Here is a 16,773-nt window from a genome sequence, read left to right as displayed (position 1 = left end):
TCTATAAGAGGGATAGAGGAAAACTCCAGAGAAGGTGGAACCTCCTCAACAACACAAATAGATGTAGACAAGGATACAAGCACTGAAACAGACAAAGAAATAGATAAAGAAGTTGTCAAAGTTGGCTTTTCACGATGAAACTTGAGAAAGGGGCCATGCTAAAACATTTTCTTTGGTTTCTGTGGAGGTGAATACCTCCTATCAACCTTAGCAAGTCTAAGTTCCTTGGGAAAGTGGTGATGAAGATGAAGTTGTGAGACAGGAGAAGTAGACAATGTTTCACTAGACACAACCCGTGTATACAGCATGTTAATGGGTTGAGAAAATGGAGGGATATCAGGTAAGAAAGTGATGAGGGGTGGCTCTAAGGAGGCAGTAATGAAAACCTATACCCTTTTGAGGTGAGGCTCGTCAATAATCCTTGGAGCGATAAGAAAAAACATGAAATATGAAGCAGGTGTAGATGTAGCAGGAGTAACAAGAATGGGAGAAGGCATGAAAATAGCAGGAGCAGACACCAACGACTCACCCTTATCCCTCAAGGTGGTCCACATTCTTGGGCCATCTCTTGTTGAGGACACTTACGCTCATGCACAAGCCAGTTTCGGTGTAAATGGAGATGAGGTACAAAGGTCTAAGAAGGATCAGTAGCATCTCGCTCCATGGGAGAGGCCTCCTAAGCCATTGTTAGCAGAGGAGAAGGCCCAACTGATGAGGTAGGAGGTTTTGCTGAAATAGGCTCTAAAGGTGCAATCATGGACACCTTTCCTTTTTTTTTCTCTAGGATCAGTTAGAGGAACAAAGGTACACTCAAATAATGTGATGTAGGAGACAAAGGTGAGGGACAATCCCATGGTGAATCCCTACTCTTAACATATCGATCATGGCAAGGGACATTTGCAATGATCGGGACCTTAAAGGGACATCATGTTGTGGAAATTTATAGAGAAATTGGCTTTCCTTTGTCTGCACTAGGTGAAAACATAGGAATGAAAGACACCATCAAGGGCTAAGTAGTCCTAGGCAGGAAATAAATTCTACTCTGAGGAATGGTTCTATCCTTAGCCCCCAATGAAGAAGAAGCAAAAGGCGCAACCCACTATGACATAGGAGCAAACAAGGAAGGAAGAGCAGAAATAGATGAGAGAGGGGGTAGAAAAATTGTGGGCTCAACTGAATTAGGAGACAAATCCCCCATATTATACTTATAATAATATTTATACAGTACGTCTCCATGGGGAAGCATAGGCCCAATTGGAGTAGGTCGAAAATGATCTAGTGAAAAGCCTCCATGAGCAACGAGCAGTTGATATCCAATGTCTTGGACAACATGCATTGTTCCCTCATGAGGAAACCTCAAACACTTATGAGTGACCAAGGGGACTACTTCCTTAGCAATCAGCCAAGGGATGCCCAACTTAATCTAGAATAGGTCTGACTTGGGAATGATAATGAAGGTACTTGACATTGCCTTGGATCCCACAAGGACCATCAAGGTAGTGCTACCTAGAGGAGGAATGGAAAACCCATAATGCATATGAACAAAGGTATGACACTCACCATATCTCATTGTAGAGGAGGGGATTTGCTACCCTCAAAGTGATGAAACCTCAAGGAGCAAACCTTATTTCACTACCTCACTAAACAAGTGCTCTAGTGGGCCAGGAAGATACAAACAACTAACTATCCAAACTTACAAATGGAAATTACTTAATAGAAAAATCACATATAATACTAAAACTATTTTAACCACCAAATATGAAGAACAAGTCACAAAGACCTTCTAGTGATCTTTGCTAAATTATCTTTCCCCAAGGATGCATGCACAGGTCATCGATGACAACATTGTGCACTAGCATCTTGTATGGATAGAGTGCATAGTCTCACATAGAGAATATACAATGACCAGACTTTGTGATTCCTTTATATTCTTAATGATATGATAGTAAATAGAATAATAGTACTAACAAGGAATGAAAGGAAAGAAGCTCACAATAGTCACATGTTTGAAGTCTCCAGCTACCTCATGAACTTCCTTTGATAACCTGCACAGAAGACAAATAGAGATGAAATGTTGGGGTTGTGTTTTAGAGGTTTGCCACAATCAGACCCCCACTTTGGTGTTTCCACCTCCACGAACAACCAAGATGATAGATAATGGATCGAGAAGATGTTAGATGACAACACAAGATAAACAAGATGAATAGTATGCTATTAGAGATGTAAAGCTACAATGAAAATAAAGAAGAAGAGACCCCTCTTCAACACCAAAAGAGCAAGAGCCTGCCAGAGTGAAGGTGAGCACCAAGAATCCTCCAACACATAATTGTGGTGATGGTGACAATACGAGTGAAATGAAACAATGGTAGAATGCAAGACCAACTATCAACAAGATATAGGTTGTGTAGAAATCTCAAACAGTGTGTAGAAAACCAAAAAGCGCCAAAGAGGCTTAAATGAGTTGCTAGAGAGCCAAAATGAAGCTAGAGAGGGAGGATATGCATGGTGGGGATGAAACTAATGTTGATGGGAATAGGAAGAGGCATTATGAATCCTTACAGTCGTAGGTGTAATTTTCAAATGGCCACCTGTGAACTACAGATTCGCAGGCCACTAGTGCAGTTTGTGAATAGCTTTGCGGTGCAAAAGCATCCAAGAGCCATACGATTGCTAATGTTGGGAAAAGGACAAACTGAAGGGTGATGGAGTGAGCCATGTGGACAAAAGGATAAAAGGGGAAGGGATTTACCCAATCAATGTAAAGTGAAGGCACTTATGTAGTATGGAATTACACATGGTGCAATTTATGACACTACATGTTGCTCCCACTTTAGCGAGCATATCATTATCACGAGACGTGAGCTAAAGTAGAAAAAAAAGTTAGAAAGGTTTTACCAAGATATGAAGGGGAAACATAATCCTCTAACCATATAGAGTTTCCCCCAAGGAAGAAACCTGAGCCTTCATAAGATACTACTCAGCTATTTCATCACAAACGTGTTAGCTATAGGCAAACATGCTAGACGAAAAAATTTAAAAATTGATAAAATGATACAATCAGACATTGAGATAACAAGATAATGATCACTAAGATAAAAATATTTCATTGGTATGGGTAGCAAGTCAACTGTTATGCTAGATAGCCATAGGATAGGGTAGTCGTAGATTGATTTGATAGATAGTAGATTGGCCCCCACAAAGGCGATAAATGATAATATTGAGTGGATTGGCCCCCACAAAGGCAAAATATAATAAGACCATTAGATATATAGATATGCAGATAAATAAGATGCTAATGAAGAGATATGATAGCCCCCCCTTAGAATGGTATGCATGTGTAATGGTGAAAAATTAGGGTTTCCACCATAGAAGGAAGAAACCACTAATTTATGACTTGGGGACCATTACATTAAGGAAAGACAGGAATTAGATAGATCTAAACCTAAGAGGTTTGAATGTTGATCTAATTCTAGGGTATTTTGAATGTGCCTCTTCTTTCCCTTGATTTGAATTGAATTATTGAAGATGCTGAAATTAGAGTAAATAGACTAAAATTGAGGTAAATATGCGTAAACAGTGAGCTACAGTCATTAGATCAAGCTAGGAACCTAGATCTAAGCAAGAGGATTCGGACCTATTCTCAGAAGGAGCTCCTGATGTTTTGAGACTGATGTGACGATCACTCTGGTCCTCCACACTTTTTGCACTCCAATGGGGGATTGATACGTTGTTGCATATAAAGCTTATCCTGAAGATCGCAGCTTTGTACCTACTTCCTACCCATAGAAAGAAGGGGAAATAGGTTGGAAATAGGGGTTTGCCTAAGTCAAACCTCAGTTTAGACCCTAATCACACATACATTATTGCATATGAATGTTGTAATTTGCTCCACAATAATTGAATGAAGAATATGTAGCCCTGAAGAATCCTAGAAATGCTTGATGATGAACACTTCAATGCTTGAATGCTTGATTGCTTGAATGTGAAGACTTAGATTGCTTAGGATAAAATTAAGTTGATCAAATGCCTTTATATATGAGGATCTAGGTCAATTTACCGAGTAGACCAACCTCCAACAGTCATATTGAGCCACCAATTCATTTTCCCACTGGAGAAGTGGGTCTCACCCCCTCCTTGAAAATTGGACCCCAAAGAGGGGGACCAAGGTGCTGGGTGATCTGGTCCAAGACCAGGGAGCTAGTGCCCTAGTCCTTCTCAATTAGGGACCATATTTTGGGCCAAGGGAGGAGGATACCTCTCTGGGGAATCACTTGGTAGGTGTATTAAGCATAAAAATTGGAGTCAAGGCACTGAACAGACCCAAATAGGTGGTGAGGGCGAGACGTGCTAAAGTAGGGGCACAAGCATGTGGTGTAAATTGTCCTGGTGACAATTTACAATGCTACAACATGAAACGCTTGTCATTTTAATGAGAAGAGATGTTGTACCACTTTAACATAGCAAAATGTTTATGTGGAATTCCACCTTACAACAGATGGCACATAAGACCCACAACATCAACAAGACAAAGAGATAGGGAGATCCACTAATTCAACGTCAAAAGAACACACAACAATGAAATTAAAATAATGTATATAGATGACTCGTCATGGTTTTGAAGTGTATGGATCTCGAGAAGGAACATGAAAACAAAGAAAAAATAAAAATTCGAGTCAACATAGAGGAGGGCCTAAAAATGCCTCCAACGCTTTGCATTGTCCCCAAAATCAAAAATCAAGAAACAAAAAATAGAGAAGGGTGATTAATAAATAAAAGAAAGTTAAGACAGATAATTGCCTATTTCCAAGCACCTACAAAGTAACTTGGGCCCTCTAGGAGAGCACAAAACATAAAAAAGCAATCACAAGGGAACATAAACATGCACACCCTAATCTATAAGATAAGAAAATGAGGTATTGTCCTACAATTTTTTCACCGATAGTTCGTCGTCCTCCCAATATTGATCATATGGGAAGGTAGGTCAAGATTGAAGAGGAATAATCGTGAGGGCAGCACCAAGCGCAACGCCAAGATTAAGAGCCTTGGACGATGCAGCTTCCACATTCTCGTCCAAAAGCTCCTGAGAGAAAAGTGTTAATGATCATGTGAAGATCATTGACAGCATCATGATATCCTCTAAAGATTCAAACAAATGCCCCTTAGCAGAAGAGGTAAGTGACTCAGCTCGAGGTGAAAAATCATGAGTCAGGCCATCGACCTCTAGAAGAGGGGCAAAGACAAACAGCGAAGATGGTGGACCCTTCTCAACAATGCAAACGAATGTAGATAGAGAAACGGGCATCGAAACATACCAAGAGACTAAAACAAAGGTCATCGGATCTTACTTCTGACAATGAAATTCAAGCATGCGACCTTGCTCAAATTTTTTCTTAGGTTTTTGTGGAGCTAGAGACCTTCAATCAATTGTCATAGGCTCAAGTACCCTGGGAAATCTTTGATGCATAAGAGGTTACGAAGTAGGTAAAGTAGACAAGGTCGCACTAGATACAACCTAAGTATACAGTCAACAGGTTGGGAGAACATAGGAACATCAAGAAAGGTGGTGATAAGGGGTGGCTCCAAGGAGAGAGTGATAAGGACCTGTACCCTTTTAGAGTGAGCCTCGCTGGTAATCCCTAGAGTGGCAGGCAGTAGCACGGAAGATGAAGCAAATGCAAAGGTAGTAGGAGAAACAGGAGCAGGAGTATGCCTGAAAATAGCAAAGGCAAAGGTGAACACCGATGACTCACTCGCAGTCTTGACGATGGCATCATGCTCTTGGGCCATCATCCATAGATGATGTTTCCACTCATGTGCAAACAGGTTTTGGCATAAATGGGGACTGATTACGAAAGTTTAAGAAGGCTTAGCAGCATCATGCTCCATGGGAGAGGCCTTTGAAACTATTGTCGACAAAGGAGAAGACCTAATCGATTGAATAGGAGGTGGTTTTGAAATAGGTCTTGTACACACAGTCACAAGCGCCCTTCCTCATTTTTCTCAAGGAGAAATTTGAGGAATAGGAGGTGCCCTCGAAGGCTGTGATGGTGAGCTCAAGATAATCACATACCCTTACTTTACCGAGCAAGAGGAAGGATACCCGCCATGATCAAAATCTCAAAGGGAGGGAAAGTTGCAAACTTGGATAGCATGGGTGGCTTTCCATTGCCTACACTAGGTGCAAACATAAGAATAAAAGACACTGCCAAAGGCTCCGTAGTCCTAGGTAGGTGAGGAGGTCTACCCTAATGAATAGATCCATCCTTAGCCCCCAACAAAGAAGGGGTGAAAGATACAAACCACTCCAACACAAGAAACAGACAAGGAAGAAGGAGTGAAAACTAACGTAGGGGGAGATAAAGAAATTGCAAGCTAGACCAATTTAGAGGCCAGCTCCCCCATTTTATACATATAATAATATTTGTACAATATATCTCTATAGGGAAGCATAGGCCCAATCGGAGTAGGAAAAAATTGATCCAATGAAAAGCCTCCACAGGCAATCAGTGGTTGAAATCCAGTGTCCTGGACAACATGCATTGTGCCTTCATGAGGTAACTTTAAACACTAATTCTTAACTAAAGGAACTACTTCCATGGTAATCAACCAAGGGGTACCTAGCTTAACCCAAAAATGATTTGATTCAATAATAATGATAAAAGTAGTCAACACTGCCTTGGATCCCACGAGGACTGTCAAAGTTGTTTCGCCTAGAGGAGGAACGGAGAGCCTATCATGTGTGCAAACAAAGGAATGACACTTGTTATATCTCATCCTATGCAAACCTGTAGTCACATAAATCTATCCACTTAATTAAATGAATACTTAGTATTTATTTGATTATTTAACCATCAATTAATAATTAATTAAATTAATATTTAATTAATTCATCTTAACCCTCTTCTCCTATTAATTAAATAAATTATTCAATTTATTTGATTTAATTCACTTAACCAAATTCAGACCATTAATTAAATAAATAAATCATATTTATTTAATTAAATATTCTCTCACATTTAAATAAATTAATATTTATTTAAATCCCCCAAAATCCCACCTCTCACATTTAAATAAATTAACATTTATTTAAATCACCTTTATCCTCTACCCACTTGCATTTTCCTACAAATGCAAGTTGCAAAATTATTTTAAATAAATAATTTATTTAAATCACCTTTATCCTCCACCCACTTGTATTTTCCTACAAAAGCAAGTTGCACAACTATTTTAAATAAATTATTTATTTAAAATCCTATTTATCCTCACCCACTTGAAACCTTTAATGGTTTCCCTTAAAGTCTTCAAACTTGATGGCTTTAAAGTCTTCAAACTTGATGGCTTCCTTCTATAGTTTTCTTAAGCCTTTAATGGTTTCCCTTAAAGTCTTCAAACTTGATAGCTTTAAAGTCTTCAAACTTAATGGCTTCCCTTAAAGTCTTCTTAAGACTTTAATGGTTTTCCTTAAAGTCTTCAAGCCTTTAATGGTTTCCCTCAAAGTCTTCAAGCATTTTAATGCTTTATCTTCCTTTTTCTCATTTAAATAAATTAATATTTATTTGAATATTTATCCAAATGCAAATTATACCATTTAATTGAAATAAATGATTTTATTTTAATTGAAAATACCAAAATTCCTCCCACTTGCATTTTCCTACAAAATCCACTTGCATGCCTAAACCCCTTCTAGATTCTTCTAAACCCTTCCTAATTAACCTAATCCATCCCCTAAATATTGTCACATTCCTAAGCAAATTGGAGTCACTTCTCAAAGACTCCAAAGTCTTTGAAAAGCAATTAATGCTTTGTGTGTTCAAGAAATTAACCTCTAAAGTCTTCCAAACCACTTATGGCTCTTACATGACCATTAATGGTTAATTCCACTTGCACCCATGGTTAAGGACTTTGACCCCTAACTTAACCCTCATGTAACCCATGTGTCTCTTCAAAGCGTTTATTTCTTTGACTAGGGTAACCATCATGTCCCCTCAAGCATTTAATGCTCCTTATCACTCCTCTCAAGCTTCCTCATGGTGACACTTGTCAACATGGGATTGGGTTGAAAGTCTCACATGGATTGAATATCTTTCAATCCTAACCCTTGTTAAGATTACTCAATCTTAACCCTTCATTTCCCCATTTCTTCTATAAATAGAACCCTTCTCCTCAAGCAAAAAAAAGAAGCATTTTAGAGTATTGTTGTTATACAGGTATTAGCATAGAGCTTTTTCATAGCATCATTGTCTACACTTGCATAGCATTTGCTTATCATATTCAACCATCTTGAATCTCCATATGGCATCCATGGATAGTGCTAAAAGCTGAGAGCTACACTCATTTGGGACTTGGAGAGGAGAGGAACAAGGGAGGAGAAACTATGAGCATCTTGATTAGCTATTTTATTCTATGTTTATATGCTTTCTATTTCATGCTTAATATCTCTCTTGATATGCCTGTTTAGGATAATCTTTTGTTGCTAACACTAACGTTTGTTTTTTGTGCTCTTGTGTGTGTTGCCATCAAACAGATTTTCTAATCCTTTTTGCAGAGCATCAAAACCATTGATGACTAAAGCCTCCTCGGTAATGATATCGACTCATCATGTGGGATCTACCATCACACTTGTGATAGTGTGACTTCTTATCTTAACTAAGACATACAATGGGATGAGCTCTGCACTATAAGGAACATCTAGAGGCGTAAAGGATATGTCATTATTTTTCAGCCTCTAGCTAGAGGGTGAGATCAGACTGATGGTAACCATGTTAATAAATGGGCCACCACTCGACTTATGGTATGATGAAGCAAAGATGAAGTTTGATGAGTGTGATATTAGTTAAAGGGAATGCTTAAATATTTTAAAGTTAATGCATGAGACAAGGTTCACGTCGAGTTCACCAAAATGTAGACAAGGGGTTTTGATATCCTTGAAGTGATAAAACCTCAAGGAGAAGACCTTCCTTCGCTACCTCACTAAAATGGTACTCTAGTGAGCTAGGAAGATACAAGCAAATAACTATCCAAACATATGAACAAGAATTATTGAATAGAAGAAGCACATATAATACTAAAACTATTTTAACCACCAAATCTGAAAGAGCGGGTCACAAAGACCCTCTAGTGATCTTTTCTTTCTCTCTACCTGAGAATGCACATGTGGGTTGTGGATGACAATGTGGTGCATTGGCATTCTATATGGACAAAATACAGAGTCTCACACAGAGAATACAAAATGACCAAACTTTAGGATTCTTTTATATTCTTAATGATATGATAGTAAATGAAATAATAGTACTAACAAGGAATGAAAGGAAAGAAGCTCACAACGATCCCATGTTTCAAGCCTCAAGCTAGCTCACGAACTTCCTTCAACAACTTACACACAAGACAAAAAGGGACAAAATGTTGGGGTTGTGTTTTAGAGGTATGTCATAGTCAAACCCCTTCTTTGGTGTTTCCATCTCCATGAACAGACAAGATAATAGATAATGGATAAAGAAGATGTTATATGATAACACAAGATGAATGGTATGCTATTGCAAATATAAAGCTACAATGAAAATAAAGGGGAAGAGACTCCCTTTCAACAACAAAAGAGCAAGACCCTGTCGGAGTGAAGGTGAGCACTAAGAATCCTTCAACACATAGTTGCGACGATGGTGACAAGATGAATGAAATTCAACAATGGAGGAATGCAAGACTAGCGATCAAGAAGTTGCAGGTTGTGTGAAAGCTTAAAGAGTGTTTAGAAGACCAAAAAGTGTCAAAGAGATTTGAATGAGTTGCTAAAGAGCCAAAATGAAGCCAAAGAGGGAAGATACACATGTTGGGGATGAAAATGACATCTATGGCCCGCATGAAGAGGTGTTACGAATACTGTCAGTCACAAGTGTAACACCCAAATGGCCACCTATGGACTATACTTTCATAGGATGCTAGCATGGTGCGCAGATTTCTTTGCAATGCATAGGCATCCACGAGCAAGGACAAACTAAAGGGTGACGAAGTGAGACAAGCGGACAAAAGGACAAAAGGGTAAGGGAGTTCTCCAATCAACGTAAAGAGAAGGCACTTAATTAGTGTGGAATTACACATGGTGCAATTTATGAGACTACACTCGCTCTATGTAAACTATTAATGAATAGCCTCCTTCATAATGACATCAACTTGACATGTGGGATCAAGCTTCACACCTTTAACGATGTGATTGTTTATCTTAGCCAAGATATATAAAGGAGTTGGCTCCCCACCATAAGAAGCATCTAGAGGTGTAAAAGATATATCACCAGACTTTGTCATTTGGCTAGAGGGCGAGATCGGAGTAACAATGACCATGTTAACATATGGGCCAGCACTCGACACAAGGTATGATGATGCAAAGATGAAGTTTGATGAATGAGCCAGGAAAGGATCATTGTAGATCGAGAGATCACTATTGGTCTTATCAACAAACTTCTTAGATTTTATTTTCAATCACCAACTTGGATAGCACTATTATCTATATGATCTTGGACTATATGTCTAAGATGAATATAATGTTCAGTGTCGTGTCTAGGCACACGGTGATACTGAAAAAATTTAGAACCATCATACCATCGAGGGTATGGTCTATTGTCGATTAGTGGTATGATTTCAAGTAAGGTCACAAGATTATCTTTTAGAAGATTTTACAATACACTGAGATAAGAATCAAACAATTTGATAAAGACGTGATTTCGATGTAGTTCCTAAATACACCTCTTAGTTGCTTGAGGCACAATTATGACATTTGGCACAACCTTATTCTTTTTAGATCCTCCTGAAGTATATGCACCCTCAAATGCATTAGCACGAGAGTTTGAATAAGATTTGAGCCAAATTGAGCTAGCGTATGTTGATAGTTAGTGAGCGCAAAACAGAGATTGGTAAAATTTGAATAATGATTAAGAGCCAACATATCCCTTAGTGCCAACTGTAGATTTTATATAAACATCCTTTGTAAATCACTATCTAGAGGGTAAAAGGGGATCTTCATAGAGATTGATTGATAATGAGAGATAAAATTTGCAATCCTCTTGTTAGTTTTTTGCTTGTAGAACAAGGTCTACTACTGTGACCTTGCCTCTAATGTTTGTCTAAAATTGCATGCAAAAGGCATCCGTAAGTTTCTTCACTAATGAAGAAAGATGCATTTGATGAAGATGATTAATTTACTTCAGGGAATGAGCGAAAAAAGGCATTTATTCATTGAGAAAATATCTAGAGAAAGCAAACAATCAACTAAAATGAAGTTTGGAAAAAGCACTGAGATCTTAGATGAGATCATAAATAGCCAAATATCATTGCATATCAAAACCTATATTGGATTTGATGACATATAGAATAATAATGCAACAAAGCAGTCCATGAAATTAGCTACTAAGAATCTGAAAAAGAATGGCTCTAGTAGTTCAAGGTCTTAACAAAATCAGGCAACCAAAGATACCAAGAAGGAAGATGATGGTTTCACTCAAGTGTACAAGCAAAGAAGGAGATTTGAAAAGCAAATTTCGAGAGGACAGGCATATAATACCAAGTTCAATTATTATTTTTCTAGTTACTATTTTAATTGCAATCAATTTGGTCATAAGGCAATGAATTGTAGGAGGGTTCCTGCAAGAAGGAATAATTTTGTTAGCAGAAATATTTTGCACCTTTGTTTGATTTCAATATTGTCTTTCATGAGTGCAATAATTTTGGAGATATGGCAAGAAACTGTAGATGTAATAATATAAATCCTCCTAAGTTAGATATAAAAGAAAAATAAGTCAACAAATCATAAGAATGAAATGGAGAAAATTTGGAAAAGGAATCCAAAAGGACAATGATCAAAAACATCCATGGTTGCATTGACTGCACTCCATGCTTAGAAGGAGAAAAATTATGGATCATTGGTAGTGGATGTTCAAGTCACATGAATGGAGACAGATCAAATTCATGAACTTCAAAAAATTTGACGGAGGAGTCGTGACACTTGGAAACAACTTAGTTGATAAGATTACTGATAATTGTACTTTGAGTCTTGATGGTGGAAAGGTCAAAACCTCTTATGTCATGTATGTAGAAGGTTTGAAACATATTCTTATAAGTGTGAGTCATATGTGTGATAAAGGCTACAATCTCTCATTAAATGCAAATGGATTTGAAAAAAGAAAAATTGATACTTGTGAATTAATTGTGAAGGGAAGAACGATTGACAATGATGCATATCATCTCAATGAAGTCAATGGATAAAACGGTTTTATCATACAAAAGGAAGAAATTTGGATTTCGCGCAAAAGGTTGGGACATAAATTATGATTATCTTGTGAGGATTAAATCAAAAAGTGTAGTAAGAGACATGCCTAAGATCAAGAGGCTTGCATCTACTTGTTACAAACCATGCCATGAAGGAAAACATACAAAAACTAGATTTCCAACCAAGGAGTGTTCTACATATAATTCATATAGATCTTTGTGAAGCAACAAGAACAAAGTGTCTACAATGTGGCAGCTACTTTTTGATGCTCATTGATGATTATTCCAAAATGACTCGGATTACTTTTATAAAAAAAATAGAAGCTTTTGAAAAATTTAAAGCATTTATTAAAGCAATGGTAGAGAATGAGATAGGAAGAACAATCAAATTTCTAAGATCAGACAGAGGTGGAAAATTTAGATCCGACATATATGAATAATTCTATGAGAAACATGGAATCCAGAGACAATAATTTGCTCCTAGAACTCCTCAGGAAAATGGAGTAGCAAAAAAGTATTGCACAAGAGATGGAAAGAACAATGTTGAGTCAACCCAAGTTACCAAATATGTATTGGAGAGAAGTTGTTTAGACAACAATATCTATTTTGAACATATCACAAATCAAGACAAGGACCACTAAGACTTCATATGAGCTATGAAAAAGAGAGACTAGCATTAATCAAGCATCTTGAATATTTGGAAGTAAGTGTTATATCAAGAGGGATGAAGAAAATTTGGGTAAGTTTGATTCTAGATCTAATGAATTTTTCTTAGTTATTCTAAGAGAAGCAAGGCATACAAATGTTATAATAAAATATTGTGAAGGATTGTGGAAAGTACTAATGTGAGTGTTAGTGAGATAATGCAATCAACTAATGTTCTAGATGAAGATGATAGTGATGAACCATTCCACGATAATGATGAGATAATCAAAAGTGAATTGGAAAATACAACTACTAATACTCTAGCCAAATATGTCCAAAAGAAACACTCTGAAGATCAAATCATAGGAGATGAAGATAATAGAGTTTAGACCTAAAAAAGAATTCAAAAAGAAAATGAACATGTACACTTTTCTTTATTGTCAAAAATTGAACCAAGCACTTTTGTAGAAGCTAACATAGATAAAGGATGGTTAGAAGCTATCAAGGAAGAACTAATTCATATTGAGAAGAATGGATCTTGGGAACTAGCTCCAAGACCTAAGAACAAAAATATCATAGGTACCAAATGGGTTCTTAGAAACAAATTAAATGAGGATGGAAAAGTAATTCAGGATATAGCCAAACTTGTATGCAAAGGATATGCTCAAGTTGATGGAGTTGATTTCAAGGAGAGGTTTTCTCCAACAGAAAGACTAGAAGCAATCAAAATATTTCTAGCATTATTAGCATTCAATAATTTTAAAAGTATATCAAATGGATGTCAAATCAACATTTCTAAATGGGGAGTTAAAACAAGTATACATTGAACAACTAGAAGGGTTTTAGCTTCCAAAAAAATTGAACTTTGTGTGCGTACTAAAGAAGGTCCTATATGGACTCAAGCAAGCTCCCATTGCATGATATTCAAGATTGGACAAGTATCTACAGCAAGATTTTAAGAGAGGTGGCATAGATAGTAATTTGTACATTAAAATTGAAGGTAATCAATTGTTGATTGTAGTTGTTTATGTGGATGACATTATTTTTGGAGGAAGTAGTGATGCAATGTGTAGAGAATTCTAGGATACTATGCAAAAAGAATTTGAAATGTCAATGCTTGGTGAGTTATCATTTTTCTTGGTTTACAAATCTCTTGATCAGAAAAAGGTATATTCATATCTCAAACCAAGTACATAAAGGAAATATTGAATAAATTTAATATGGAATATTGCAAACTGGTAAGTACAACTGTGGTTGTGTGAGCTTGAATTTCATCCTCAGAATGTTACCTGTAATAAGTTAGTTTCAAAAAATACAATGGAAATGCATACAGGAAATTCAAAATCCACCAATGAAACTACATGAAATACATACTAAAATAAAACATTATTTTGCCTTCATGGCTTATGTCTCATTGTGTCCTAACTCCACTGTTCCTAGTTGCAGATGGTGTGCTCTCAGACAATGCATTGTTGGCTTCCAAGATGGCATATGAAGAATGGACTGATACCTTGTAGTTAACTGATACTATGATATGCAAAGCTACATGATTATGCTAAAATGATAATGCTATATGATTATATTGCTAAAATGATATTTGTTATTTGCTAATTGCTTCAAAAACTCACGGATGCATATGATTGATTGAAAACTATTTTGAAGACTAACTCTCTCTCAACTGAAGCTCTTGATTATATAGACTTTGAGAGGATAAGATGATGTGGCTCAAATCAACGGTCATGATCAGATCTACAAATTTGGATGGCTATGAGCAAAGGTGAAGGTTGAGAGACAGGGGGAAGGAGAAGACAAGTGTCACTCATCTCACCTTGACTGGGTTGCTGACTAAGAGAATCTAGGAATGGTTGGAGGAAATTTAGGCATGAGAGGACAAGTGGACTCAAGTCCTTCCTAAGATGTAGAGGGTGTTGGAGAGAATATAGGAAATGGTTATGAAATATGTGTACATACACAATTTTCATTAGGTTTGGAGGTTGGAGATAAATGATGAATTAATATTTAAGAAATATTAATTTCCTTAGCCACATGTTTGATGAGTTGGCAAAGGGAAGATGAAGTGGAGATGGAAGAATGAGTTGGATAAGGGATTAAATAATTTAGAAATTATTTAATATTTGGGACTATAGGATAGGAGAATAACTATTAAATACTGGATATTTAATTGTTTGGAGGAGATAATTAAATATTAGATATTTAATTAACTTGGTTAAAAGAATAATTAAATACCTAATATTTAATTAATTAGAAGAATAGGATAATTAAATATTAGATATTTAATTAATTAGAAGAATAGGATAATTAAATATTAGATATTTAATTAATTAGAGGAATAAGATAGATGAATTAATTAATAAAATATTAATTAATAGAAAGACATGAAAATGAATTAAATAAATTAATCTTTTCAAATTAACTATTTAATAGAAGAATAATTATTAAATAAATATAAAATATTTATTTAATTGCTCATAGCCAATTTTAGGTGTATACAGTGGTTACTTAGAGTAAACTAAGAAAAGATGATGAGTTCACTCTAGAAAATCAAACCTTGTATAGGTAAATGAGTGGTAGCATGTTGTATGTAACTACATCTAGACAAGATATAATGCAAGCAATGGGTATGGTGGTTAGGTTTCAAGCAGTACCTAAGGAAACTCATGTCAAGGCAATAAAAAGGATTTTCAAATATCTAAAGGCTACACTGAATTTTGGTTTGTGGTAACCCAAGAGTAAAAATTTTGACCTCACAACATACACAAACGCATATTAGATTGGAATTATATATGGTCGAAAGAGTACAAATGGCAAAGCTTTCTTTCTTAGCAACAATCTTGTATCTTGGCTAAGAAAAAAGAAATACTTAGTATCTCTATCTATAGTAGAACCAAAGTATATCTCAGTAGTTTCCTATTGCACCCATATTCTATGGATGAAACAAAAATTGAAGGAAATGAAATTAGAATTTGATGAGCCCATTTCTATCCTTTATGACAACACAAGTTCTATAAACGTTTCAAAGAATCCAATAATGCATTCAAGGACAAAACATATTTCAATTGAGTATTATTTCTTAAGAGACAAGGTTGGAGACAAAGAAGTGAAGTTAGAATATGTTGAAACAAAAGAGAAAATCAATGACATGTTTATGAAACCTCTCCAAAGAAGACATTTGAGTATCTCAGGTAAAAATTGGGAGTGTTCACTCTCTCCTCTTGATTCAAGAGGAAGTACAAGTTGAGAGGTAGTGATGACACCTTGCCACAAGCAGGCTTGGTGGTCTTGCAAAGATTTTCAATATGCAAACAAGGAATCAACAACAGGAAAATTAGTGTGTTGCCTTTTGCTATTGATGTCAAAGGGGGAGAAAGGAAGCCAAAATGATAAAAATCCTTTTACAAGAATAGATATACATCATAAGGGGAGTCTCTAACAATCTTGGATTGTTTTTGGTGTGTTGCTCTCGTATTTGTGTTGACAACAATTTGTTACTTTTTGTCAATGAAAAAGGGGGATATGTTGAACATTATATTGTCACTGATGTCAAAGGAGTTAGTGAGAATCAAATGCAATTATACTTTAATTCAAGTGTCTAGTAGCTAAAAGAAGTTTAGTCATTTCTGACATGACATGAATGTGCATTTGAGTACCGGAAGGTCAATAGCAATCATTGTGGATAGCTCTCTTGCAGAATGATAATAACATTATCATATATCTTTTCTAGTCATTTAAGGTGATTTGGAAGTGTTTGTGTATGTTTATGAGGTGTGTTACTCAAGCATTGTGTACACTCTAGTAACTTGTTTATGCACCACATTCCACCGCATTAATGTTTTATGGCTTGCAGTTTGGAAGTAA

This window comes from Cryptomeria japonica, chromosome 3 (assembly GCF_030272615.1).
Source record: "Cryptomeria japonica chromosome 3, Sugi_1.0, whole genome shotgun sequence".
Taxonomy (NCBI): Eukaryota; Viridiplantae; Streptophyta; class Pinopsida; order Cupressales; family Cupressaceae; genus Cryptomeria; species Cryptomeria japonica.
This window is presented reverse-complemented; position numbering follows the sequence as displayed.